At 44.3% G+C, this 27,033-nt stretch overlaps 1 protein-coding gene across 1 annotated transcript in view; it reads left to right on the top strand.

Annotated features, from left to right (window-relative positions):
• Positions 1–2,629: 2,629 nt before the first annotated feature.
• MPG (N-methylpurine DNA glycosylase) overlaps positions 2,630–27,033 on the top strand; it is a 116,022-nt gene continuing 91,618 nt past the window's right edge. The window contains exon 1 of the mRNA XM_073633038.1: positions 2,630–2,752. The gene's annotated coding sequence lies outside the window, so the exon portion shown is untranslated. The remainder of the gene's footprint in view (positions 2,753–27,033) is intronic.

Here is a 27,033-nt window from a genome sequence, read left to right as displayed (position 1 = left end):
TATTATAGGGGTATTTTTATTTAAAAAGTATAATTTTGGCCGGAACACCACTTTATGCAGTGTGTAGAAAAAGCTGTTGACCAATCTACTCCCATGTTTGTGAACCAGGAAATACCAGATGATGATGAAGATTATGTAAGACTTGATGATGATTATGTGTCACGCTCCGTTACAGTCACCTCCCCCCGAGATGCAACACCATAGAATTACAAGGACAGACAGCACCTGACTGCCCTCTCCAAGCTGTATCGAGGTGGGTAGTGAATTAGTCACTGCTCTTCTCTATATACAGCTGAAAAGAGTTGCAGAGGAGAATGGGCCAGGGGAGTGAGTAGGACTTTTAGTATGAGGGACAGTTTGAAATAGACAGTTTCAAGGGGTGAACTGTAATGGATGTGATTAAGGGAATCATGAAACGTCTATTCCAATGTATATATAAGTATATGCTTTATATATCTATCATAAATCAGCTTCCTCACTTATACGTAAGCCTTAAAAACAATATTCAGTAGATATTTTAAGCTTGCCCCTCTCTTACTGTGGCTGGACTGCAAGAGTTAACAGAGAAGTTTGCGCCTGCTTCCCAGAATACATTCAGAATATAACAACATAACACGAATGAATTAAAAGGAGCACGAAATGCTGCAAAAGTATTGCAATTATAAAGCAACTTCCGCAAATGAGCACCCAGCTAAAACCAAAGTTTTATCACTATATGTATTTTTATATTTGTGGTTTGTATGCGCCAATCTTGTTGACATATCTCAATCTTTAATGGAATTGTATAAAAGTCTTAAGAAGCGGAAATATTAAACAGAAAGTAATTTGACTCTGAACTAAGCAGTCTCAGTGTGAGCTTACTTGAAGCATGCATGCTTTATACTCAACAATCTGATCGGGGTAGATATAATAATATTGGAACTTTTGTTCTGGATCCAAATCATGAGGAGGCACTAATATGCTGCCCTTTTGGGCACTGTTAGGTGCCACTGGTGGGCACTGATAGGCGGCACTGGTGGGCATCACTGATGGGCGACACTGATGGGCATTGATTGACAGCAGTGATGGGCATTGATGGGCAGCACTGATAGGCGGCACTGATTGCCAGCACTGACTGGCATCGCTAATGGGCACTGATTGGTGGCACTTGTGGGCAGTGGTGGGCACTGATTGCTGGCATTCTTGGGCAATGTATGGTGACACTATTGTAATCAGAGCACTGATGATCAGTGCCCTGATTACATTCCTAAATGTCCCCCTCTGTGGAGGGGCCGCTGATCGGCTCTCCTCGCCACACATTCTGTCAGTGTGAGGTCGAGGAGCACCGATTACCGGCTCTTCCTTGTTTACATGTGACCGGCTGTGATTGGACACAGCTGATTACATGTTTAAAGAGCTGCTGACGTGGCTCTTTCCACAGATCCACAGCGAGAGCGACTGTTCTGGGACGCCGTCATATGACGGCATCCCAGAACAAGAGCCGCACCGCCCCGCCGTCATTTGACAATGGGCGGGCGGCAACCAGTTAAAATGCAAATCAATTTATAACTTTTTGGAAATTAGTTTTTCTGGATATTTGTTATTATTCTGTCTCTCACTGTTAAAATAAATCTATCAATAAAATAATAGACTGATCATTTTTGTCAGTGGGCAAACCTACAAAATCAGCATGGGATCAAATACTTTTTTCCCTCTCTGTACACAAGGGTATATATAAGTATGCCTGCATATGATTGGCCCATACAGATGACAACTTCCTAGCGATCTTGCACACATGGGTTCTGATCCTAGTACTAAGACACCTGAGCTCATCACTGCTGAGGGGAGACTTGGTAACAAACAAAAATGAACAGTACCTCCAAATGAGATACAGTTGTGAACTCTGGATATATAATGCTTGCAAGTGAAATTTCTTCGTTCCCTATCAATGTGCCTTTATATGTCTGCACTCGTTCTAATAAGAGATTTTGTGACATCCACGCATTACTACATTGTTAAAACATCCTGCCTGTTTTGTGAATGAATAATAAAGTTTGTTGTAAAGCATTTTTTTGCTAGCAAAAAAACTGTATTCCACTAAGCTCAGCCCGCACAATCTGGACAACCTCCGCTTCCCATATGTGACATCGCTTCACTGCGAGCAAGACGCTTGAGAAGAGGTGTTACGTCAGATTCGGCGACCCGTCAGAATATGTAACAGAAGCTCCATCAGAGAACAGTCAGCGCCCCTTACTGATACCTGAACCGGTATTCCGTCAGAATGTGTATCGGAAGTGACGTCTCGTCGCCGCCATCTTGCTACACCCCGCACCCGTCCACAGACAGTAAGAAGGGGCAAGCGGACATATTGTTACACCCACCGGAGTTTTACATTTTACACTTATTTATAACAGTAAAGTGAGTTTATATAGTGAAATACAGTACTTAGAAACCCATATCACTGTTTAGATGTTGAAATTTAAAAGCAGCGTCAAACCTGCTCATCTCACAGGTTTGCTTATCTGACAGAAGTTGGCTGATTTTAAAATGCAACATCTAAACACCCAGACGGAGTTCTAAGTACTGTATTTCACTATATAAACTCACTTTACTGTTATAAATAAGTGTAATATGCAAAACTCCGGTTTGTGTAACAAGATGTCCGCTTGCCCCCTTCTCAGTGTATCCTTACTGTGGACGGGTGCAGGGTGTAGCAAAATGGCGGCGACGAAACGTCACTTCCATTACACATTCTGACGGAACACCGGTTCAGGTATCAGTACGGGGCGCTGACTGTTTTCTGACAGAGCTACGTGCTCCGTTCATCTTTGTTATGTGCGGTGTGAGGGGGCGGCGCGGCACGTTGTGTTACAAAGAATCTCCAATGTGATACATGAGGGAGAGAGTTGTGCTAGCTGAGCGGAGACCTCTGGACTGGCTTATCACGTGTATGGAAGAAAAGCTAATACAAGTGTTTGTACCAAGTCAATGAGAATAGCAGGCTCATAGAGTTAGTGCGATTGTATGTAGGACTGTGAAGAACATTCCACACCTCTTCATGTTATTGAGCTGATTCACTAATGAAAATGTTTTCTGTCACTTCGATAAACGCGCAAACGTATTTGCGCACACTATGGCCTTCTTGTACATGAGAGTAAAACGGCACGGCATGTCATAGGGGTATTGTCTATGGAACAATGGACGCAGTTGCGTAAAGATCAGTAAGTTTATTGCGGGTCCCTTGTGCTGCGTTTTTGCAGGCATAGCAGTCCATTCATTTGACTTGCTGTACCTGTGGGATGCGCAGAGAAAGTCCCTGACCCTTGTTTAAAAACACGATCGCACACAACCGCAAGGTGTTTTGGCACTATTACGTTTTGCGCACCCGAAAACACAATGTTTTTTCCCATGAGTGCGGGTGACATTAACAATTGATGTCTATGTCTATACAGCAATGAAAACAAAGAAGGGGAAGGAGCAAACCCCTAATGCATTATCCGCGTGAAAATGGAATTTATCGATATAAAAAGCAACCAATAAAATGTATACTCACAAAGGTGCATAAGTATACAGACAGTACATGGAAGGATAACATGAGGTAGAACATCCAAGTGTTTCTGCAGCCTCACATATGCACGCTAACGCATTTCAGGGGCACGCCCCCTTCTTCCGAGCTGTGCTTACCAGCATAGCCAAATGCCTTGTGTTTAAATGCAGCAAAGCACACAGAGGTCCGACCCCAATCAACAGGAAGGGTGGAGCCCTGGTGGTTGGGGGCAGGCCTTGGTGTGCTTTGCTGCATTAAACCACTTCTTGCCCGGCCTATAGCAGAATGACAACCGAGAAGTGGTTCAGTTATCCTGACTGGTCGTCATATGACATCCAGCAGGATAAGCTGCGATTGCGCGCCCATGGGGGTCAGTCTGACACACCGCTTCTCCAATCTAGGTAAAGAGCCTCTGACAGAGGCTCTCTACCACGTGATCAGCTGTGTCCAATCACAGCTGTTCACAGTGTAAACAGGAAAAGGCGCGTATCGGCTTTTCTGCTACTCGCTATGACAGACACAAGTAGAGGAGAGCCGATCAGCTGCTCTCCTGATGGGGGGGGGTCTGCACTGATTGATTATCAGTGCAGCCCCCCCAAGGATGCCCATCCAGGACCACCAGGGATGCCCACCCATGGCAGCAAGGATGGCCACCAGGGATGACCACCAGGTAAGCCCACTGGAGTCCACCAGGGGTGGCAATCATTGCCCATCAGTGATGCCTACCAGCATCTCTGATCAGTGCCATCTATCAGTGTGGCCCATCAGTGCCGCCTATACGTGCCCTCCAGTGCCATATATCAGTGCCACCTATCAGTGCTGCACATAAGTGCCACTTTATCAGTGCCAATCAGTACTGCCTCAGTGCCCATCAGTGAAGGAGAAAACTTACTTATTTACAAAGTTTTGTAACAAAAACTTAATTTTTCAAAATTTTCTGTCTTTTTTTATTTGTAGAGCAAAAAATAAAAACCCCAGAGGTGATCAAATACCACCAAACGAAAGCTCTATTTGTGGGAAAAAAATTATAAAAATTTTGTTTGGGTACAGCATTGCATGACTGCGCAATTGTTATTCAAAATGTGAGAGCGCTGAAAATTGGTCTGGGACCAAAGGGATTAGTATCTAAATTATGTGCATATTTAATGCAGGTTAAGACACGGGATGCCCCGCTCCAGATTAAGAGGAAGTGGCAAAAGATCTGTACATCTATGACAGATGAGACTTGGAAGGAGGCATGTAAATCACACTTGGTAGTGTCACCTGCAAGTAATAATAGATTGATACAGTTATACAGTGGGAACGGAAGGTATTCAGAGGGGGTTACATTTTTCACTCTTTGTTATATTGCAGCCATTTGCTAAAATCATTTAAGTTAATTTTTTTTCTTCATTAAAGGGGTTGTAAAGTTATTATTTTTTTTTTTTTAAAAATAACAAACATGTTATACTTACCTTCACTGTGCAGCTCGTTCTGCACAGAGTGGCCCCGAACCTGGTCTTCTGGGGTCCCTCGGCGGCTGTTTCAGCTCCTCCCCGCAAGCATTTACCACCTTCATGCGAGCTCCCTCGCACGGTGGTGAGTGCTTGCGGGCGCGCTCCCGTGATACAGCCGGCGGCTATAGCCGCTCGCTGTATCACTCGGCCCCGCCCCCCGGCGCGCCGCGTCATCGGATGTGATTGACAGCAGCGCGAGCCAATGGCTGCGCTGCTTTCAATCCATCCACTGCAGCCAATCAGCGACCAGGCTGAGCTGCAATGAAGCTGACGAGGACGAGGAGCGAAGATTCGAGGCGTCAGGTAAGTAAAACGGGGGGCCTGGGGGCGGCGGTACTGTCAAAAGTTTTTTCACCTTAATGCATAGAATGCATTAAGGTGAAAAAATTTTTACCTTTACAACCCCTTTAATGTACACACAGCACCCCATATTGACAGAAAAACACAGAATTGTTGTTTTGCAGATTTAATAAAAAAGAAAAACTGAAATACCACATGGTCCTAGGTATTCAGACCCTTTGCTGTGACACTCATATATTTAACTCAGGTGCTGTCCATTTCTTCTGATCATCCTCGAGATGGTGCTGCACCTTCATTTGAGTCCAGCTGTGTTTGATTATACTGATTGGACTTGATTAGGAAAGCCACACACCTGTCTATATAAGACCATACAGCTCACAGAGCAAATGAGAATCATGAGGTCAAAGGAACTGCCTGAAGAGCTCAGAGACAGAATTGTGGCAAGGCACAGATCTGGCCAAGGTTACAGAAAATTCTGCTGCACTTAAGGTTCCTAAGAGCACAGTGGCCTCCATAATCCTTAAATGGAAGACATTTGGGATGACCAGAACCCTTCCTAGAGCTAGCCGTCCGGCCAAACTGAGCTATCGGGGGAGAAGAACCTTGGTGAGAGAGGTAATGGAGTTTGCTAAAAAACACCTAAAGGACTCCAAGATGGTGAGAAATAAGATTCTTTGGTCTGATGAGACCAAGGTAGAACTTTTTGGCCTTAATTCTAAGCGGTATGTGTGGAGAAAACCAGGCACTGCTCATAACCTGTCCAATACAGTCCCAACAGTGAAGCATGGTGGTGGCAGCATCATGCTGTGGGGGTGTTTTTCAGCTGCAGGGACAGGATGACTGGTTGCAATCAAGGGAAAGATGAATGTGGCCAAGTACAGGGATATCCTGGATGAAAACCTTCTCCAGAGTGCTCAGGACCTCAGACTGGGCCGAAGGTTTACCTTCCAACAAGACAATGACCCTAAGCACACAGCTAAAATAACGAAGGAGTGGCCTCACAACAACTCCATGACTGTTCTTGAATGGCCCAGCCAGAGCCCTGACTTAAACCCAATTGAGCATCTCTGGAGAGACCTAAAAATGGCTGTCAACCAACGTTTACCATCCAACCTGACAGAACTGGAGAGGTTCTGCAAGGAGGAATGGCAGAGGATCCCCAAATCCAGGTGTGAAAAACTTGTTGCATCTTTCCCAAAAAGACTCATGGCTGTGTTAGATCAAAAGGGTGCTTCTACTAAATACTGAGCAAAGGGTCTGAATACTTAGGACCATGTGATATTTCAGTTTTTCTTTTTTAATAAATCTGCAAAAATGTCAACAATTCTGTGTTTTTCTGTCAATATGGGGTGCTGTGTGTATATTAATGAGGAAAAAAAATGAGCTTAAATGATTTTAGCAAATGGCTGCAATATAACAAAGAGTGAAAAATTTAAGGGGGTCTGAATACTTTCCTAGCTCTAGGAAGGGTTCTGGTCGTCCCAAACGTCTTCCATTTAAGGATTATGGAGGCCACTGTGCTCTTAGGAACCTTAAGTGCAGCAGAATTTTCTGTAACCTTGGCCAGATCTGTGCCTTGCCACAATTCTGTCTCTGAGCTTTTCAGGCAGTTCCTTTGACCTCATGATTCTCATTTGCTCTGACATGCACTGTGAGCTGTATGGTCTTATATAGACAGGTATGTGGCTTTCCTAATCAAGTCCAATCAGTATAATCAAACACAGCTGGAGTCAAATGAAGGTGTAGAACCATCTCGAGGATGATGAGAAGAAATGGACAGCACCTGAGTTAAATATATGCGTGTCACAGCAAAGGGTCTGAATACCTAGGACCATGTGATATTTCAGTTTTTCTTTTTTATTAAATCTGCAAAAATGTCAACAATTCTGTGTTTTTCTGTCAATATGGGGTGCTGTGTGTACATTAATGAGGAAAAAAAATGAACTTAAATGATTTTAGCAAATAGCTGCAATATAACAAAGAGTGAAACATTTAAGGGGGTCTGAATACTTTCCATCCCCACTGTAGATTTGGGGTCTTGTTCGGCGAATAGTAAAGCATACTTGTAAGAAATTAGGTGATTTTGGGGTTCTGTTTTCAGGCATAGCGATTCGAAAGGGGTGGTCTGTCGTGACCAGTCAGGTCAGGGGTTAAGTTTTTCCAGGAAGTGTCTGATTTGTATGTATGTCCAAAAGGGGAATGTGCCATTTGTCATCCGGGTGGCCAGTTTAGATTGAGTGATAAGGTGACCTCTCTCAAAGAAATGCTCTGTTCGAATGGTAGGGTGTGGCCACGAGTCTGAGAAAAAGGATGTGGAGACTCCCGGTGAGAAGTCTGGGTTATGTGGAAGTGGAAACATGGGGCCTAAAATTGATTATATTTTGTGTTTACGGCAAGTTTCACGGAAGGAAAGTAGTGTTGGACGAATTAGCGGGTTTTTTTTTCCAAGTCAAAGGGGTATGTCTTGGGGCTATCCAAGGGGTTTGGAATAGCAGGAGAGAGGACATAGAGTGTTCTAGCAGAACCCAAGCTTTCACCTTGGAGTGGATGTTCCAATCAATAATCCTGGCTAAATGGCAAGCTGGATGGTATTTTTGGAGGTCTGGGAGACCTATGCCTCCTTTGAGTTTCGTAATGGTCAATCTGGAGTAACTTAGTCTTGGACACAAGGTGCCCCATATGATGTCTGTACAGGCCTTCTGGTACATTGAAAAAAAGGCAGGTGGAAGTTTTATCAGAATGGTTTGTAGTAAGCATAATATTCTGGATAGAATATTCATTTTAATGATAGCAGTCCTGCCAAACCAAGAAAAGAGACCAGTGGACCAGGACTTCAGCTCCCATGTTATGTTCTGTATTAACGATAGGTAATTTTTAGAGTATAGGTCTGCAAGGGAGCTGGGTAATTGAATGCCTAGATATGTGATCATGTGTTTATGTTTATTCCATTCAAATGGCAAATTAGATTGACATTGCCGACATGTGTCTACGGGCAGTGTGACATTCAGGGCGTGGGACTTTAAAAAATTGATTTGTAGGTTAGTTAGAGACTTGAAGGTATTGAAGTCTTTGATTAGGTTCGGGATTGTTGTAATTGGTTCAGTGAGGTAAAGAAGGATATCATCCGCAAATGCGGCTATTTTGTAGGTATGGTGAGCTTTTTCATTTACCTTTATATCGGGGTTTGTTCTGAGGCGTTGGAGTAGTGGTTCAAGGGTAAGGACAAAGATCAGGGGAGATGGGGGCATCCATAGCGTGTTCCATTCAATATTGAGAAGGCATCCGATAGGTTGCTGTTTACTCTGGCTCTCGCTGTGTGTTTAGAGTAGAGCGTAAGGATAAGGTTCAGCATTCGGTGGGGAAGACCAATGGCTTTTAAGGCTTCTGTCATATAGTCCCAGGCCACTCTATTGAATGCCTTTTCTGCGTTGAGTGAGAGAAGAAATCCATGGTGGTGGTTGGATGTAAGCCAATGATGAATGTTGATTGCCTTGAGTGTATTATCCCTTGCTTCTCTGCCTGGTATGAAACCAACTTGGTCAAGAGAGATAAGTTGGGGAAGCAAGGGGAGAAGTCAATTGGCTAACATTTTGACTAAACATTTTAGGTCCACGTTCAATAACGAGATCAGTCTATAGTTGGTGACCAGGGAGGAATACTTCCCTGGTTTTGGGATTACCGTAATGTGAGCCATCAGTAAGTCATGACAGGGCTCGGACTGTGATGCAAAAGAGTTAAAAGGTGAGAGAAAGAAGGGGGTGAGGAGCTCTGAGTAGTTTTTGTAATATCCCACTGTTAGTCCATCAGGTTCCGGACTCTTGCCTGGTTTCATTTGTTTAAGTGCTAGTTCGGCTTCTTTTTCTGTTAATGGGCCGTCCAAATCCTGTGCTATTGTGTTTGAAATTGGAGACGGGTTATAATGTTTCAGGAAATCAGTAATTAACTGTTTCCTTGATGTAGTGGCCTTAGATGAGTCCGTTTGGGATAGGTTGTATAGTTGTGAGTAATAATCGACAAATTGCTTAGCTATGTCGGGGGTTGAATTTAGTTTGTGGCCTGATGAGTCTGTCAGGGAGTGTATAGTCGAGGCAGCTCTTTTAGCTTGTAGGGCCCTTGCTAGCAGTTTCCCGGCACACTTTCTGAGATAGAATATATTTACGTCTTATTTTTTTGCCTAAATGTTCAGTTCTGGTCTGTAGAAGGGTTTGGAGAGTGTCTAAAGCTTGCTTTCGTTTATGTGCACACTCCAGCTTCTGAATTTGGGTGGTAGGTTCTGTGAGATGTCTCTGTGGGTTTGTTTTCTGTGAAGTATTGTTTTATGCGGACAGATCATTTGTGACAGATAGATCTGTGAGTAGAGAGGGTTCTAACCTCTTGAGTATCTTTTGTGTGGGATTGAAAAAAAGGTGAAGTCTCTGCCATTTGGTTTTAATGTACGCCAGGAGTCGTGAAGTAATAGATCCCGTAGTTGTGACTTAATGGATCGTAGAGCATTATAGGGGTGAGAGGATGCGCCGCCATTAGAGGTGTCTTGGAGAGGGTTCAGAGAGACATTAAAGTCTCCTCTAGAATCAGGGTGCCTTCTTGGAATGGGGTAAGTGCTTTGGTTATATCGTGAAAGAAAGTGACCTGGTGGCTGTTTGGGGCATATATGTTCGCTAGGGTGATCTGCTTGCTGTGGCAGGACCCTTTCAGAAAGATGAAATCCTCATTAGTAAGCGTATCAGTGAGTTTGAAAGGGCAGTGTTTTGGCAGGAGTATTGAAACACCTTTTGATTTGGGCGTGCGGTTGGTTGCATGGTATACAGTAGGATAGTATCGATTCATTAGTCTCAATATAGCGTCAGTGCGAAAATGCGTTTCCTGCAAAAATATTATGTCAGCTTTATTCTGTTGTATTGTAAGGAGGAGCTGGGAGCGCTTCTCTGGTATATTAAGTCTTCTGGCGTTAAGCGAGATGATCTCAATAAGGAGTTTGTCACCTGTGGGGGAGGGGGGGTAGAAGCCATGTTTATGGTGGTAGTATACAGTACTAAGGACTGTCAAATCAGACCCCCCAAATATCGTAATTAGTTAGACTGTGAGAGTTGCAGCAGGGAAGGAGACAGGGTTCGAGTTAGGGGACGGGCCTGGGAAGTTGCTAAAATGGGGGGAGGGGGATAGGGTTATAGAGGGAGCTAGTTTGAGGATGGGAAGGAGAAGTAGGGGAACTAATTGTAGAAGGGGTATTTCAGAAAGGGGTGATCTGGTGACAGGTGAGGACTCGCTCACTTGCCCGGGTATGGAATATATAGTAGATACAGTAGGGCCGGAAGAGTTCAGTAGTATTAGGATATGGAATGGTTTTGGATGTCGTACCAAGAGGAACTACCACTGTGTGGGAGCTGATCTGTTGAGGGAGAAGGAGTAATCCAATTACCCCGTCAGACAAAATGCCATATTCGGTTCATTTATAAACGGGTGAGGAGGTTGTGCTAAGGGGTATGTGTAGGCACTTTAGCTGGTGGCTTCTAGAGAGGATATTGCATTGGGCAGTAATTGGTGGAACCGTCTCCGCTAGGTTATACAACCTATGTCTGTCATATAACATTTGTCACTAAACAAAACATCTGGAGCCTATAACCAATTGAACAGACACACGTGATAACTAATAGTTACTTGTGACCCAGTAAGATAAGACGAGCTAAAATATAAACAATAAACAAGGTAAACAGGATAAAAGATAAAGGATACCCTGATGAAGCCTTTTGGCTTATGAATTTCGCTTTGTCAGAATATAGCCGAGAAAGAATTTGAATGCTGTGTTTCCGGTTTCTAGCAAGCTGGTATGTGGATATAAAATAGTAGCAATGTTGGGGGGAAATAGTGTTAAGTAAGTTTTGTCATTCCGGGAAGGAATGTTCAATGGATAAACTGCCACGGCAGGGTGGTCTAAGCATATCTAAAAATGTATCCAGTTGGGAGTAGGTCATGAGAACTTTTATATAGTGTTGGTGACAGACCCCTATGGCGGGACTCACTCTTATGCCCCGTACACACTGTCGGATTTTCCGACGGAAAATGTTTGATTTGTTGGAAATTCCGACCGTGTGTAGGCTCCATCGGACATTTTCCATTGGAATTTCCGTCACAAAATTTGAGAGTTGGTTCTCAAATTTTCCGACAACAAAATCCGTTGTCGTAAATTCCGATCATGTTTACACAATTCCGACGCACAAAGTTCCATGCATGCTCGGAATCAAGCAGAAGAGCCGCACTGGCTATTGAACTTTATTTTTCTCGGCTCGTCGTACGTGTTGTACGTCACCACGTTCTTGACATTTGGAATTTCAAACAAGATTTGTGTGACCGTTGTATGCAAGACAAGTTTGAGCCAACATCCGTCGGAAAAAATCCATGGATTCTATTGTAGGAATGTCCAATCGTGTGTACAGGGCATTATAGTGTATCCTCTGAGTTGATGTAACAGCTGGCTAGTGTTCTGATCATGCAACTCAATATAGTGTGATGTCCTCGGAATATCCGGGGGCATGCCGAGTCATCCTGTCGGGGGGGATAAAGGCAGTAGTTGTATTTGTTAAGTTGTTAGCATTCGCTATTGAGAATCTCTAATCGTCATATATTTAGTAAGATGTTGCAGTTTCATGTTCTCAAAGCCTTCTCAGGTTGGTTAAGTAGGGGTTCCATCTCTGGTATGCATGTCATATGTAACATGCAACAATGTAGCAGATCAGATGCATAGTGCTCGCCTTTGGCTGGCAGTCTTATGCCCCGTACACACGGTCGGACATTGATCGGACATTCCGACAACAAAATCCTAGGATTTTTTTCAACGGATGTTGGCTCAAACTTGTCTTGCATACACACGGTCACACAAAGTTGTCGGAAAATCCGATCGTTCTGAACGCGGTGACGTAAAACACGTACGTCAGGACTATAAACGGGGCAGTAGCCAATATCTTTCATCTCTTTATTTATTCTGAGCATGCGTGGCACTTTGTGTGTCGGATTTGTGTACACACGATCGGAGATTCAGACAACGGATTTTGTTGTCGGAAAATGTTATAGCCTGCTCTCAAACTTTGTGTGTCAGAAAATCCGATGGAAAATGTGTGATGGAGCCTACACATGGTGGGAATTTCCGACAACAAGGTCCTATCACACATTTTCCGTCGGAAAATCCGACCGTGTGTACGGGGCATTAGAGTCGGTTCACACTGAGGCAGCACGACTTGCAGTGCGACTGCCTCAGACGACTTGAACATGACTGCAGCGGCGACTTGCAAAACAACTTCTATATAGAAGTCAATGCAAGTCGCCTCAAGTCGCCCCCAAAGTAGTACAGGAACCTTTTTCTAAGTCGGAGCGACTTGCGTCGCTCTGATTAGAACGGTTCCATTGTACAGAACGGGACGCTACTTGTCAGGCGGCTAAGTCGCCTGACAAGTCGTCCTAGTGTGAACCGGCTCTTAGGGGGTTATTTGCTAAAGGCAAATTCCATTTGCACTACAAGTGCAAAGTGCACTTGGAAGTGCAGTCGCTGTAGATCCGAGGGGGACATGCAAGGAAAAAAAACCCCAGCATTTTAGCTTGCACATGATTGGATAATAAAATCAGCAGAGCTTCCCCTCATTTCAGATCTACCCCTCAGATTTACAGCGACTGCACTTCCAAGTGCACTTTCAGTACAATTTCAAGTGCACTTGTAGTTTGCACTTGTAGTGCAAAGTGGATTTGCCTTTTGTAAATAACCTTCTTAGTGTTAGTATCGTATATTGCGGTCACTAGTTTGAGAGGAAAACTCTCTGTGTCAGTAGGTGTAAAAAAAATACATATATATACACAGTATCTCACAAAAGTGAGTACACCCCTCACATTTTTGTAAATATTTTATTATATCTTTTCATGTGACAACACTGTAGAAATTACACTTCGCTACAATATAAAGTAGTGAGTGTACAGCTTGTATAACAGTGTAAATTTGCTGTCCCCTCAAAATAACTCAACACACAGCCATTAATGTCTAAACCGCTGGCAACAAAAGTGAGTACACCCCTAAGAGAAAATGTCCAAATTAGGCCCAATTAGCCATTTTTCTTTCCTAGTGTCATGTCACTCGTTAGTGTTACAAGGTCTCAGGTGTAAATGGGGAACAGGTGTGTTAAATTTGGTGTTATCGCTCTCCCTCTCTCATACTGGTCACTGGTAGTTCAACATGGCACCTCATGGCAAAGAACTCTCTGAGTATCTGAAAAAAAGAATTGTTGCTCTACTTAAAGATGGCCTAGGCTATAAGAAGATTGCTAAGACCCTGAAACTGAGTTGAAGCACAGTGGCCAAGACCATACAGTGGTTTAACAGGACAGGTTCCACTCAGAACAGGCCTCACCATGGTCGACCAAAGAAGTTGAATGCACATGCTCAGCATCATATCCAGAGGTTGTCTTTGGGAAATAGACGTATGTGTGCTGCCAGCATTGCTGTAGAGGTGGGAGGTCAGCCTGTCAGTGCTCAGACCATGCACAGCACACTCCATCAAATTGGTCTGCATGACTGTCGTCCCAGAAGGAAGCCTCTTCTAAAAATGATGCACACAAAAGCCCACAAACAGTTTTCTGAAGACAAGCAGTCTAAGGACATGGATTACTGGAACCATGTCCTGTGGTCTGATGAGACTAAGATAAATTTATTTGGTTCAGATGGTGTCAACCATGTGCAACAGGAACCAAATGAGGAGTAGAAAAACAGGTATGTCCTGCCTATAGTCAAGCATGGTGGTGAGAGTGTCATGGTCTGGGGCTGCATGAGCGCTGCCGGTGTTCTGCCGAGAAAGTTCCGCTCGGCGGATTAGTTCCCCCCTCTACTGCGCATGCGCAGTAGAAGCCGGCGGAAATAGCCAAAGCGGAACAGCTGAAAATCAGCTGTACACGGCGCCTGTAAGAGGGCCTCTCGCGGGCTCGCTTCGCTCGCCACACTTCGGGCACGGCCTCGCTGCGCTCGGCACTTTTAGATTCCCCCTCTAGGTCCACTTGGATAGTGGGGAAGGAACCTGGACCCAGAGCGCAGGCGCCGTGTACAGCTGAGTGAAGCGTTTGAGCTTCGGCTATCTCCGGCGGCCGACAGTAGTACGTACTGCGCAGGCGCTGCGCCTGCGCAGTACAGGGGGGGAACCTATCCGCCGAAGGAACTTATTCGGCAAGACACCTGCACTGGGGAGCTACAGTTTATTGAGGAAACTATGATTGCCAACATATACTGAAGCAGAGCATGATCCTCTCCCTTCGGAGACTGGACCGCAGGGCAGTATTGCAACATGATAAAGACCCCAATTGCACCTCCAAGACGACCACTGCCTTGCTAAAGAAGCTGAGGGGAAAGATGATGGACTGGCCAAGCATGTCTCCAGACCTAAACCCTATTGAGCATCTGTGGGGCATCCTCAAACGGAAGGTGGAGGAGCGCAAGGTCTATAACATCCACCAGCTTTGTGATGTTGTCATGGAGGTGTGGCAAAGGACTCCAGTGGCAACCTGTGAAGCTCTGGTGAACTCCATGCCCAAGGGGGTTAAGGCAGTGCTGGAAAATAATGGTGGCCACACAAAATATTGACACTTTGGGCCCAATTTGGACATATTTGTCACTTAGGGGTGTATTCACTTTTGTTGCCAGCGGTTTAGACATTAATGGCTGTGTGTTGAGTTATTTTGAGGGGACAGCAAATTTACACTGTTATACAAGCCGTACACTCACTACTTTACATTGTAGCAAAGTGTAATTTCTTCAGTGTTGCCACATGAAAAGATATAATAAAATATTTGCATAAATGTGAGGTGGTGTACTCACTTTTGTGAGATACTGTATATATAGGAGGGAGCTTGGTTCAGAGGTGGCATTCATGTGTTGTCCTCCTATATTTGCAAGATAGTGAGTATCTGCCGGGGTAGGGAATAACTGGTTTTCTCAGGATATAATGAGTAAGGTGTTGGAGGGAACAAAGTGGGGGCAGTTCTGGGGATGGATACCAACTTGCCGCCAGTAGAGCTCTGTTTGGCGTGCAGTATCTTAGGAGAGTGTGGGTAGGAGTTTACCATAGTGGAGCTAGTCAGACTGCGGTAACAAACATTGTAGCTATTAGTCTCATCAGTGTAGTAAACAAGAAAAAGAAAGTTTGTGTACTTATGTGTCCAGGAGGCATACAGCGGAGACTAATTTAATTGTGTCGGTGTGCTCTGCGGGATAGGGGTGCTTTTGTGGGGCTCGGATGCTGGCGCTGAGCCATTAAAGCAGGGATGGGTCTTGTGTCAGACGGCGAGTGGTGTCTCCTGTATCGCACGTCCTGCGCTTCCATCGGTTCTTCTATGGCTGGGTAGTGCTTCAAGCCAGGGGTGCAGAAATCAGCGTACCAATTCGGATCCTTGACTCTTGGCAAGTCGAGCGTTTAGCAGAAGGCATGTAATTCCTCTTGGACTCTTAATAAAGCTGTGCAGCCCTGGTGGGTGGCTGACAGGCAGAAGGGGAACCGGTAGTGGATTCCCCTGGTTCGCAGAATATCCAGGAGAGGACGCATATCCTTGCAGTGCTTGAAGTGATGGCTGAGAGATCTTGGAAGATATGTATGTCGTGCCCTTCATGGGACAGGTGTGTCCTGTTGTGGGCCTTCCTGAGAATCTCTTTAAGTTTGAAGTCAGGCAGCACACTATGTCACACGGTGGGTCTGAGTCCCTGCCTTGTGGTCTGAGGGCTCTATGTATGCGCTCCATGTTGCTGGGTGTCAGTGGGGTCCTATCAAGGAGGTGGTTGAATAGGCCTGTTACAGTGGGAAGTATTTGCTCGGGCTCAACCGTTTCAGGGAGGCCTCTCACCCTCAATTTATGTCTTCTCCCGTGGTTGTCCAAATCTTCTACATGCCGTTGGAGGTCCCGAAGTTGCAGGGAATGCTTGTCCACAGTGTGGTGGATCCTCCGAATCGATGTGTGTAGATGAGCAGCGGTGCGCTCTACTTCATGCACTCTCCCTGCCAGCGTCTGGATGTCATGGCGGAGGTCTGTGATGGCTGCAGACAGCGTGTCCTTGATGTCTGTTTCTATAGTGCAGAGATTGCTCAGGCTTGGTTGTTGGAGTGATGGTGGGTGACCCTCATCAAAGGAGGGAGGCCGACCGGCGGGAGTTAGGCTGATCGTGTTGTGGCTTGGTGTGGGAGCCAAGGCCGGTGATGACACCGCCATTTTGGCCGCTTGTGTCCGGAATATTTCTGGAATGTTCTGGCTTATGTGCCCGGTAGTGTTGGGAGGGGTGCGGGATCTGCTTGCTTAGTTTCGCGGGATGAGGTCCCCATTCTGAGTGCTTGTCTCACTGTGTGAATCCTCTAGTAAAGCTGAAGTTAGGCTGTTGTCTTACGGAGCTCAGGGTCTAAGCTGTCATCTTCCTCAAAGGCAAACCACGCCCCCTGCATATTTTTTTTTAGTGCTCATGTTGGACACAATTTGCTGAACTGCTGCTTGCAAATGCCTGCCTAGTGAAATAAAAAAAACGTACATACGTTGCTCTAATTGCTCTCTAATCCTGATATGCAGGTTCTGTGGAGCTGCTCTATTGCTCTAATGCACCGTTTATATCTAAGGGCTCATTCCACAGCCCTGTACAGTGTGAAGAACCATTTGTTCATCTTCTTATCCTAGTGCTAAGCTGTGTGTTGGCAGCCCATGTTAATGAATGGACATGCATCAGCTGTATGGATTCACAATTTTGACAGGCATGTAGGAATGGTTGCACAGCTCTGGAAGTGTGGGGTCTGCGTCGGGTTCCACACAGCCGCCTCTGTGTATGTGTCAGACTTGGCTGTGCGGTTGAATCTATACAGCCAATCCATTTACTAATATGCCTACCCCCAGCACCTAGACAGAAAAAAAAAACAAAGGGGTAAAAATTGCTTCTTGCTGCTCACATAACATGTATGGAAAATTATATAAAAATATTCCCACGCTTAGGATAAAGAGGTATGCAGCCTCCCCTAATTACACCCCCTATAAAGGAGGGTAATTTGATAAAGAAAAGAATAAGGGGTAATTGGCGCTCCCTAAACTGATATGGGTGGACCCTAGATGAGTCAGAGTAACACCTGTGTGTGTTGTGCTGCAAACCACCCAAAATTACTACAGTGACTACATAAATATAATTAAGAAAATACGTGTAATTAAAAAAGTGCCATATAAAAGTGAATATACGTATAAACGTATGTGAGTGAATATATGTATTCCTGGTATGCAATCAATATATAACATTGGCCATAATGAGCCAATACATGGGGAAAACCAAGATATTCCCCTGCTAACACCAAGATCTCTGCAACCAGAAATTGACCGTGATATGTAAAAAAAAAACCTTAAAAAGCTGAGAAAAATAATAATAATAATAATAAATGCATACAAATCGCATAAAAATTAGTCCAAGTGATAAGTGTCCAACTCAGTGAAAGACATCAGTGTGAAAATCCAAAGAAATGGATGTTGTAGATTGCAATATGAGAAAAAGAGAAGTAAAAAATAAAAACTAAAAATGAAAAATATAAAAAATAAATAAAGTGAAGCTCCAAAATGGCAAAAAGTTCATGCAAGAATGTGACTCTTGTGTTTCGTCAAAATCCAGTGACTTCTGTGATCCCCCTTAAGGGTCCCCACTCACCAGCTCCTGGTGCCCCTGCAGGGGTAACAGGCATGTATCAGAAAAGGTGGATGGCCTCCTGTATCCGCTCAAAGCATCCACATAGGTCCTCTATTCACCACAGCCTCCAGCGCCGTATCCGGGAGAAGTAGCCCCGGCTCCTTGTGATCACATCCTCATAGGAAAAGACAGGGCTCCCATAGTGTAGTAATTAAAAAGCTTTATTTAAACCAATTAAAAACAAATAATTCCCACAAAGGGGACAGCCTAAAACGCACACTACAGCATATGGTATATAGCGGTACACAGGGAGCGGTCAGCGCTCTCAGCGTGCGTCTCAACTAAGCTCCAGGCTCCCTGTTTACTACCGGGTATGACATAAGTGCATAGCTCCACCTTACGCGTTTCATCGTCGCCGTTGTCAAAGGCGTACTTTGACAACGTCGATGATGAAACGTGTAAGACGGAGCTGCCCCCTTTGTGGGAATTATTTGTTTTTAATTAGTTTAAATAAAGCCTTTTAATTACTACACTATGGACTATGGGAGCCCTGTCTTTTCCTATAAGGATGTGATCACAAGGAGCCGGTGCAACTTCTCCCGGATACGGCGCTGGAGGCTGTGGTGAATAGAGGACCCATGCGGACGCTTTAAGCAGATACAGGAGGCCATCCACCTTTTCTGATACATGCCTGTTACCCCTGCAGGGGCACCAGGAGCTGGTGAGTGGGGACCCTTAAGGTGGATCACAGAAGTCACTGGATTTTGACGAAACACGAGTCACATTCTTGCATGAACTTTTTGCCATTTTGGAGCTTCACTTTATTTATTTTTTATATTTTTCATTTTTATTTTTTACTTCTCTGTTTCTCATATTGCAATCTACAACATCCATTTCTTTGGATTTTCACATTGATATCTTTCACTGAGTTGGACACTTATCACTTGGACTAATTTTTATGTGATTTGTATGCATTTATTAATATTATTATTATTATTTTTCTCAGCTTTTTAAGGTTTTTTTGACATATCACGGTCAATTTCTGGTTGCGGAGATCTTGGTGTTAGCAGGGGAATAGCTTGGTTTTCCCCATGTATTGGCTCATTATGGCCAATGTTATATATTGATTGCAATACCGGGAATTTATATATATTATATACGTTTATACGTTCATTCACTTTTATATGGCACTTTGCTAATTACATGTATACTCTTAGACCCCTTTCACACTGGGGCGGTTTGCAGGCGGTATTGCGCTAAAAATACCGCCTGCAAACCGCCCCTAAACAGCCTCCGCTGTTTGTTCAGTGTGAAAGCCCGAGGGCTTTCACACTGAAGCGGTGTGCTGGCAGGACGGTGAAAAAAGTCCTGCAAACCGCTTCTTTGGAGCGGTGTATTCACCGCTCCTAAACCGCTCCTGCCCATTGAAATCAATGGGACAGCGCGGCTATACCGCGGCAATACCGCGGCTATAGCTGCGCTGTACGAGGGATTTTAACCCTTTTTCGGCCGCCAGCGTGGGTTAAAACCGCACCGCTAGCGGCCGAATACAGCTGCAAGAACGACGGTACAGCAGCGCTAAAAATAGCGCTGTTGTACCGCCGACGCCCCCACCGCCCCAGTGTGAAAGGGGCCTTACTTATACTCAAATAGCCATTATGGCTAGTGTTATATATTGATTGCATACCAGGAATCCATATATTCACTCATATACGTTTATACGTATATTCACTTTTATCTGGCACTTTTTTAATTACACATATTTTCTTAATTATATTTATGTAGTTACCGTAGTAATTTTGAGTGGTTTGCAGCACAACACACACAGGTGTTACTCTGACTCATCTAGGGTCCACCCTTATCAGTTTAGGGAGCGCCAATTACCCCTTATTCTTTTCTTTTTTCTTCCACATAACGTGTATGTTTGGCCGCAAAGAGAATGGCTTCTAATGCCTACTTGCTGCACATATGCGTTTGTGGACATCTGAGGTTTCTGTGCAGAGGACGCACTTCCAGCACAGTAACAATGCTATCATGAGCAGCTTCTGGTCTCTGTTAGGCCCTGTCCACACATAATGCATTTTACTGCACTGGAAGAATGCAGGTCACCACAAGGACACATAGACAACAACTGTTTCCATGTGTCCTGTTCACACCACAATGCTGATGTCATGTGTGGTGCATTGCATTAAAATGGCACTTGTATGCATTGCATGTAATTGCACATCAATGCAACGGAAGTCTATTTTGGAAAAAAAAAAGCTTTTTGTTTTGTTTCCTACAAGGACCCATACAGCAGCTATCTTAGAGGGGAAGTAGAGACAGTGCAGTGGAAAGCTGGTTAATGGGGTTTTCAATGGCAGGGATCATAATAATAGATCCGTGACGTTGTAAATCCTGGTATAAGGTCCAAAACTGCACTTTACTCTCTCTCATTGGTTGAGCAATGGATGCACTCAATAGCAGCGTTTGGCTGGTGATTAGGGTTGTTATGCTTGTCATCCTGTTTGCCGATGCAGTAGCCAATAGCTTTCGTCTCTTAATGTATTCTGAGCATGCGTGGCACTTTGTGCGTCGGATTTGTATACACACGATCGGAAAATTTTATAGCAAGCTCTCAAACTTTGTGTGTTGGAAATTGCGATGGAAAATGTGTGATGGAGCCTACACACGGTCGGAATTTCCGACAACAAGGTCCTATCACACATTTTCCGTTGGAAAATCAGACCGTGTGTACAGGGCATTACTGTAGAGTGAGAGGAGAGGAACACAATAGCTCAGTGGGTAGATTGCTGTACTACCATTGTATAGTTAGGACAGCGAGCTCCTTGCAAGATCCTCTGTTTTTGTTTTGTTTTTTTCGTTCAGCCCGCTGGGTTGAATTAAAAAAAAAAAAAAAAAAAACCTGTCTCAGTGTGTACCAGGCTTTACATCAGTAAGACTTTTTTTTTTTTACTTTCAAACAATCATAAATAGTAATGGTTTAGGAAAATATAAAAATTGCTATCCATAGATTTGGGCTTTGATACATCATGTATTTGAAGGCAGTGTACTTGAATTTGATATCAGCCTTTTGCATTTTACTGTACAGCAGATCTCAAAGAGAGGGAGGTAGAAGCAGCACAATAAGCTAATCAAGTGTGCTGCAAGTAACATGTTGGATAGGAGGAGAGAGCAGAGTGACTGAGAGAGGCATTCCTCAGGGTGTTGCTTCTCAGTCCCTCTCCAGTCACAGGATTAGGTAGGGGACCTAAAAGTAAAAGTGAAATTGTTGTACGGAAAGATCAGGTCACACAGTCAGGGCTGTGTGGTGGGGCGGAGATGTGTCTCAGGACTGGATAGACAGAAATGCAAAGTGGTCATCAACCCTGTCCTCAGGGCCCACTAAGGCTCCATTCACACTAGCGCGTTTTTTGATGCATTTTGCATTTTGCAGAAATGCACGGGAATTTTTTAACATGGGTTCCTATGGAACATGTTCACATCAATGCCTTTTTGTTTCTCTGCATTTTTGGAAAGGGTCAGGGACTTTTTTTCATGCAAAATGCAGCGTTTTGCATGTAATAGAATTCAATGGACAAGCATCAAAAACGCAAGTGCACCGATTTTGCAGCGTTTTTGGTGCGTTTTTGATGCGTTTTTGCCGTTTTTTTTTTTTTTTTTTTTTTTATTTATTTTTTTTTTAATTTTTTTTAAGACTGTAAAAAAAAACTGTAAAAAAAAAAAAAAAAAAAACGCAAAACGCAAATCGCGGCAAAATCGCGGCAAAAACGCTGCTCAAAAACGTGGCAAGCATGTTTTTTTTTCATGCTTGCCACGTTTTTGCCGCGTTTTTGCCGCGTTTTTGCGTTTTGCGTTTTTTTTTTTTTTTTTTTTTTTTACAGTTTTTTTTTACAGTCTAAAAAAAAAATTAAAAAAAAAAAAAAAAAAAAACACAGCAAAAACGCATCAAAAACAGTGCAAAAACGCTGCAAAAACGGTGCACTTGCGTTTTTGATGCTTGTCCATTGAAATCCATTACATGCAAAACGCTGCTTTTTGCATGAAAAAAAGTCCCCGACCCTTTCCAAAAATGCAGAGAAACAAAAAGGCATTGATGTGAACATGTTCCATAGGAACCCATGTTAAAAAATTCCCGTGCATTTCTGCAAAATGCATCAAAAAACGCGCTAGTGTGAATGGAGCCTAACAGGCCAGGTTTTATGTATTACCTTGGGGAGATGCAGACTAGAATACTTCAATCACTGGGCAGCAAATTATATCACCTGTGATGTATTTCAGTTATCTTGCAAACCTGGCCTGTTAGTGGGCCCTGAGGACAAGGTCGATGACCACTGCTTTAGCAGGTAAAAAAGCTCTTGTATATGTATTGCATGGAGTTTGGCTTTATAACAAAGCTGTGCTCATAGCATGGAAACATCAATTGCTGCAGCAGTGATACTAATAGGTACATTGAAACACTGTTCCTCTTAGGACATAGGGCAGTAATGGCGAACCTTGGCACCCCAGATGTTTTGGAACTGCATTCCCCATGATGCTCATGCACTCTGCAGTGTAGTCGAGCATCATGGGAAATGTAGTTCCAAAACATCTGGGGTGCCAAGATTCGCCATCACTGACATATGGCAAGTTATCTTCCTCTAAGAAAGCCAGGGTAGGTGATAGACCATCACCCAATTTTGTTCGATCTTGTGCATTTCTATTCTACTCCTGGCTTCTGCAAAGTGATGTACCTTCTGAGATAATGTTATCTCCCTGTAGCACTCAGGATTGTACTTAGAGAGTGGGAAACTGGCCTCATGCACACTGGAAGTTTTTACAGCTGCTGTTTTTGGCTTTTGGTGTTTTTTTTCTACAGCCAGTAAACTCCCCAGCATGTTCTCCTATGTGTCCACGCACACATAGGCTGTTATCAGCATTTTTTTGGCTGGGAAAACTCCCAGAACTAGTGGGTTTTTGAAAGGAGTTTTTGAGCTGTAAAAAAGCTCTAACGCCAGTAAAACTCTACTAACTGGCGTTTTCGATCCCATAGCTTGTGTTTTCTTGCTAAAACCCACTAACGCTAAAAAACGCAGCAAAAAAACTGAAAAAACTCACGTTAACGCAGCAACGTTACTGGGATCGTCTCAAATATTCTGGAGCTGCGGGCAGCCATCTGCCCCTTCATGCTTTCCATCATCTAATAAAGAGATCGTCTTTCCTACTGAGGCTAGACAACACCACTGCAGTCTCCTACATCAAGAGACAGGGGGAACTCACAGTATGAGTCTGCTGAGGGAGTTAGAGCCAATCATGGCATGGGCACAGAAAAACCTTAGATTTCCTGTCTCGCTTCTGGTTAGACAATGAGTCTCCTTCAGGTGGATCCTCTCCCTGGTCATATCTCTAGAAATGGACCTTATCACCTCTCTATGCAGCCACAAGCTGGAGAAGATCTGCATGAGGGGTCATTGCTCCCAGGTCCTGGGTGTGTACGCACTAACGGACCAGTAGAGGTTCCACCAGGCATATGCCTTTCCACCAATCCCGTTCATCTTCATGTTTCTTGGAAGACTTTGGTTAGAGAGAGAGGAAGTAGTTGCAGGGATTCCACACTGGCCAAACAGGCCCTGGTGTTCTCTGCTGTTGCAATTCTGCTACTAAGACCCAGTGCCTCTACCTGTCAGACAGAGTCTCCTGTTACAGGGCCCAGTGTTGCACCCATGTCCAGCTTGCCTCCACCTGGTCTGGCTCCTCAGAGGAAAAGCTTAGCGGGCCCTGGTTGTTCCTCCAGAGTCGTCTCAACGTTAATAAGTTCCAGGAGGGCAAGCACTAATAGAGTCTACAACAGAATCTGGTCGAGATTTGTCACGTTTACGGCTGTCTCTTGTGTGTCATGCACTAAGCCTCAAGTCCACAACATATTGGACTTCTTACAATCCTGCTTGGATCTTGGCTTAAGTATCAGTTCCTTCAAGGTGCAAATCTTTGCACTCTCAGCCTTCACTAGTGTTGCCTGTGCAAACCACCTTGGTGGTACAGTTTTTCTGAGGTGCAGTTAAGTTTAGGCCTAAGACAGTGATGGTGGGAAAAGAAAAAGAGGGGGGATTTTGGGACTTTTAATGAAGTGGTTGACTCGTGTGGATGAATGAGATACAATTTATTAATAGAATAAAAAGGTATAAAATACATAACAATAGTACAATTCATATAAAAGGATCAATGGATAAATGCCATCATCTATATACATATTCATAACAAAGTACCGTCAAATTCATAAATGTATAAAATAATCAGCACATGACAAAAATATATGGTATAGTCAATTCATATGTCATATGGCAGTAAATAAATAAATAAAAAATAATGATAATAAATGATGTATCCAGATATATATCATAATAAAGCACATAGCTACATCCTCAGAGCTCGACGCGTTTCTGTGTATAAAAACACTTCCTCAGGGGAAGATGTTGTGGGGTATCTATAAAAACATATACCGTAAAGTATATTAAAAATAGAATATAATATTGGGAAGGATACAGCAAAACATAACAATCTCGTCAACCATAGTGCTTACGTGCCACAAGTAGCGACGCTGTACAGTGTATACAGAGATAGGGCCATAAAAGTGGTCCATCCTGGGAGCTGAGGTGGCCGCCCCATGACCAAAGGGGCGCACACATGAAGCCCCCCAAAAACGCAGACCTCTCATCTCAGGGGCATGTCCAAGAGGGTGAAAAAAAATGAAGATGTGCATTTAAAATGGGTAAATAAAGCGACCATTAGTAAGTAAAAGTGATAAGGAAGTGAAAACCCATGTGAGAATGTCAGAGATAGAGAAAATAGACGAAAAACATGCATGCAAAAGTGCAAAAAAGGTGGTAATGTGAACCACCTAACGCTACTAGAGTGAATACCATAGAACAGGGATATTCAATTAGTGGACCTCCAGCTGTTGCAGAACTACAAGTCCCATGAGGCATAGCAAGACTCCGATAGCTACAAGCATGACACCCAGAGGCAGAGGCATGATGGGACTTGTAGTTTTGCAACAGCTGGAGGTCCGCTAATTGCATATCCCTGCCATAGAGGGTGTGTTGGCCACCCAGAAGGAAAAATAAAGGGAAGACTAAAGAGCATGCTAGAATAGCACTGCGGTGGGATCACATAGGTGTGTACCTGGGGTGGGAGTATAGAGAAGTAAAGGAACTTCCAACCAGTGTGGCATGCCACTTGTGTGAGAGGGGAGGAACTGCGCTAAAGGAGCCATCCCATGTACCCCCCAAGGGGGGAGGGGCCGCCACCAACGTCACGTGCTCGATAGGCATAGGGGGGCCCGCCCCTGTGCTTAACACACGTCGCCCATGGCAGAACGCCAAACCCGTGCTGTCGGCAGATTGGTACAAAACAAGCGGCCCCGCTGCGGCGCCAATATATGATGCCACAGACGGAGCCACGGTGCATGGCGCCGATGCACTGTGGATGCCCGCCCACCCCCCACCACCCCCTCGAGAGTCGAGAGGGAGAGCGCACAGAGCACATCGCAGCTCCCGGAAACAGACAAAAACATAGGCCCGAGATTGCAACATCTGAGCTCAATGCCGGAACTACTGGCAGTGGGATGACAACCGCCAAATGAATGGACATGAATATGAAAACTATCTCGCCACCTAGGACAAGAACTAAAGTGTAAATGGCAGGGGAACACTGCCAAAGAACTGTGTTTAGAACCAAAAGGAGTGGGGATTTTTAAGGTGCAAGTTGAATAAGTATCAAATATTTTTGTATAAAAAGACTTTTACTTTATTAAGAAAATACAATAAAATATTTTCCACATCAAAATATAAAAAGGAGATTTATATACGGAAGTGCCACATGTATTTAATTGCAGATGCAGTAACACAGCATATACGATGTACTTCCCAACATGTTTCGCCCATCCGTCGGGCTTCCTCAGGGGATGCTGGTCACATGCAGAGTACACTGCCTTCTAGCGAAAAACATATGACAATGGTTGCATATTAGAACACAACAGAAATACAGAGAATATGAATTCATTTGCTTAAATTACATGCATGTGCATCTTAGCTGTCATAATGCGATTGCCTACCTGTATCTCCTAGAACGGGGGGAAAAAGGGGAGAGCGGGGTAGGTCTGCCAGGATAGAAAAATGCTACCGCCGTACCGAGGGAGCCCTGCGCTGAAGGTGAGCGTAGACGGTACAAAAAGGCCAGCTAAAATATATAAAAGGAAACGATAATGTCCTAATGTGTGAGGGTAAGCTGGAAATAACCTTCACATCATCATGGCACACAATGAATAATAGGGGTTAACACTCACAGGGGCTGATACGGCAGCTGGCTTAATGCCAGGGACCACACACCTCCAAGGATACAGATCACTTTAAAGGAATGCCTGAATAAAGCACAAAACACACTATATAATACCTGCTGCTAAGTGTCAGCAGTAAAGAGGACAATGTCCTTCAGTATAAGCATCAAGTGGCACAGAGCGGTAACAGGCATGATGAATTTAACACAAAAAAAAGCTACTTATGTAAATACCTGAGTGGAGAGATTGAAGTGCATGGGTCCCTTGGTTCCTGCAGCATGAACTGACTGCTAAAAGCGGCTTTAAATACCATCCATCTGGTACTGATACCGGAAGCGGACCATGGACTGGGCTGCACAGGTGCAAGCATCGTCATGGCTACTTACTCCCCAGTCTGCCACCGGGTCCTAAGGTCCGGAAGGCACGACAAGACGGGGAGCTCCCTCTGGTGGTAAGCAGGGGAAATCTCATGTCTCTAGAGACAATATGAGATAAAGAGGCCAGGACAGCAGGCACGTCAGCACAATGAATCGGGTGCCCTGCTGAAGGGACAGGAACACCCTGGGTGTCCATACGGTCACCCAAAAATGCGCACGAGAGCCAAGGTGGGTGACAGCATCCCCCCATGAAAAGGATGACATGGCGAACCGATAATAAGATGTGACTGGACCCCGTAAGGCAGCGCATAAGACAGGAAGATGCACATGCATTTACAAAAGAGAAAAAAATGTTTTTCA

This window comes from Aquarana catesbeiana, linkage group LG06 (genome assembly GCF_042186555.1).
Source record: "Aquarana catesbeiana isolate 2022-GZ linkage group LG06, ASM4218655v1, whole genome shotgun sequence".
In the NCBI taxonomy this organism is placed as follows: Eukaryota; Metazoa; Chordata; class Amphibia; order Anura; family Ranidae; genus Aquarana; species Aquarana catesbeiana.
This window is presented reverse-complemented; position numbering and strand designations above follow the sequence as displayed.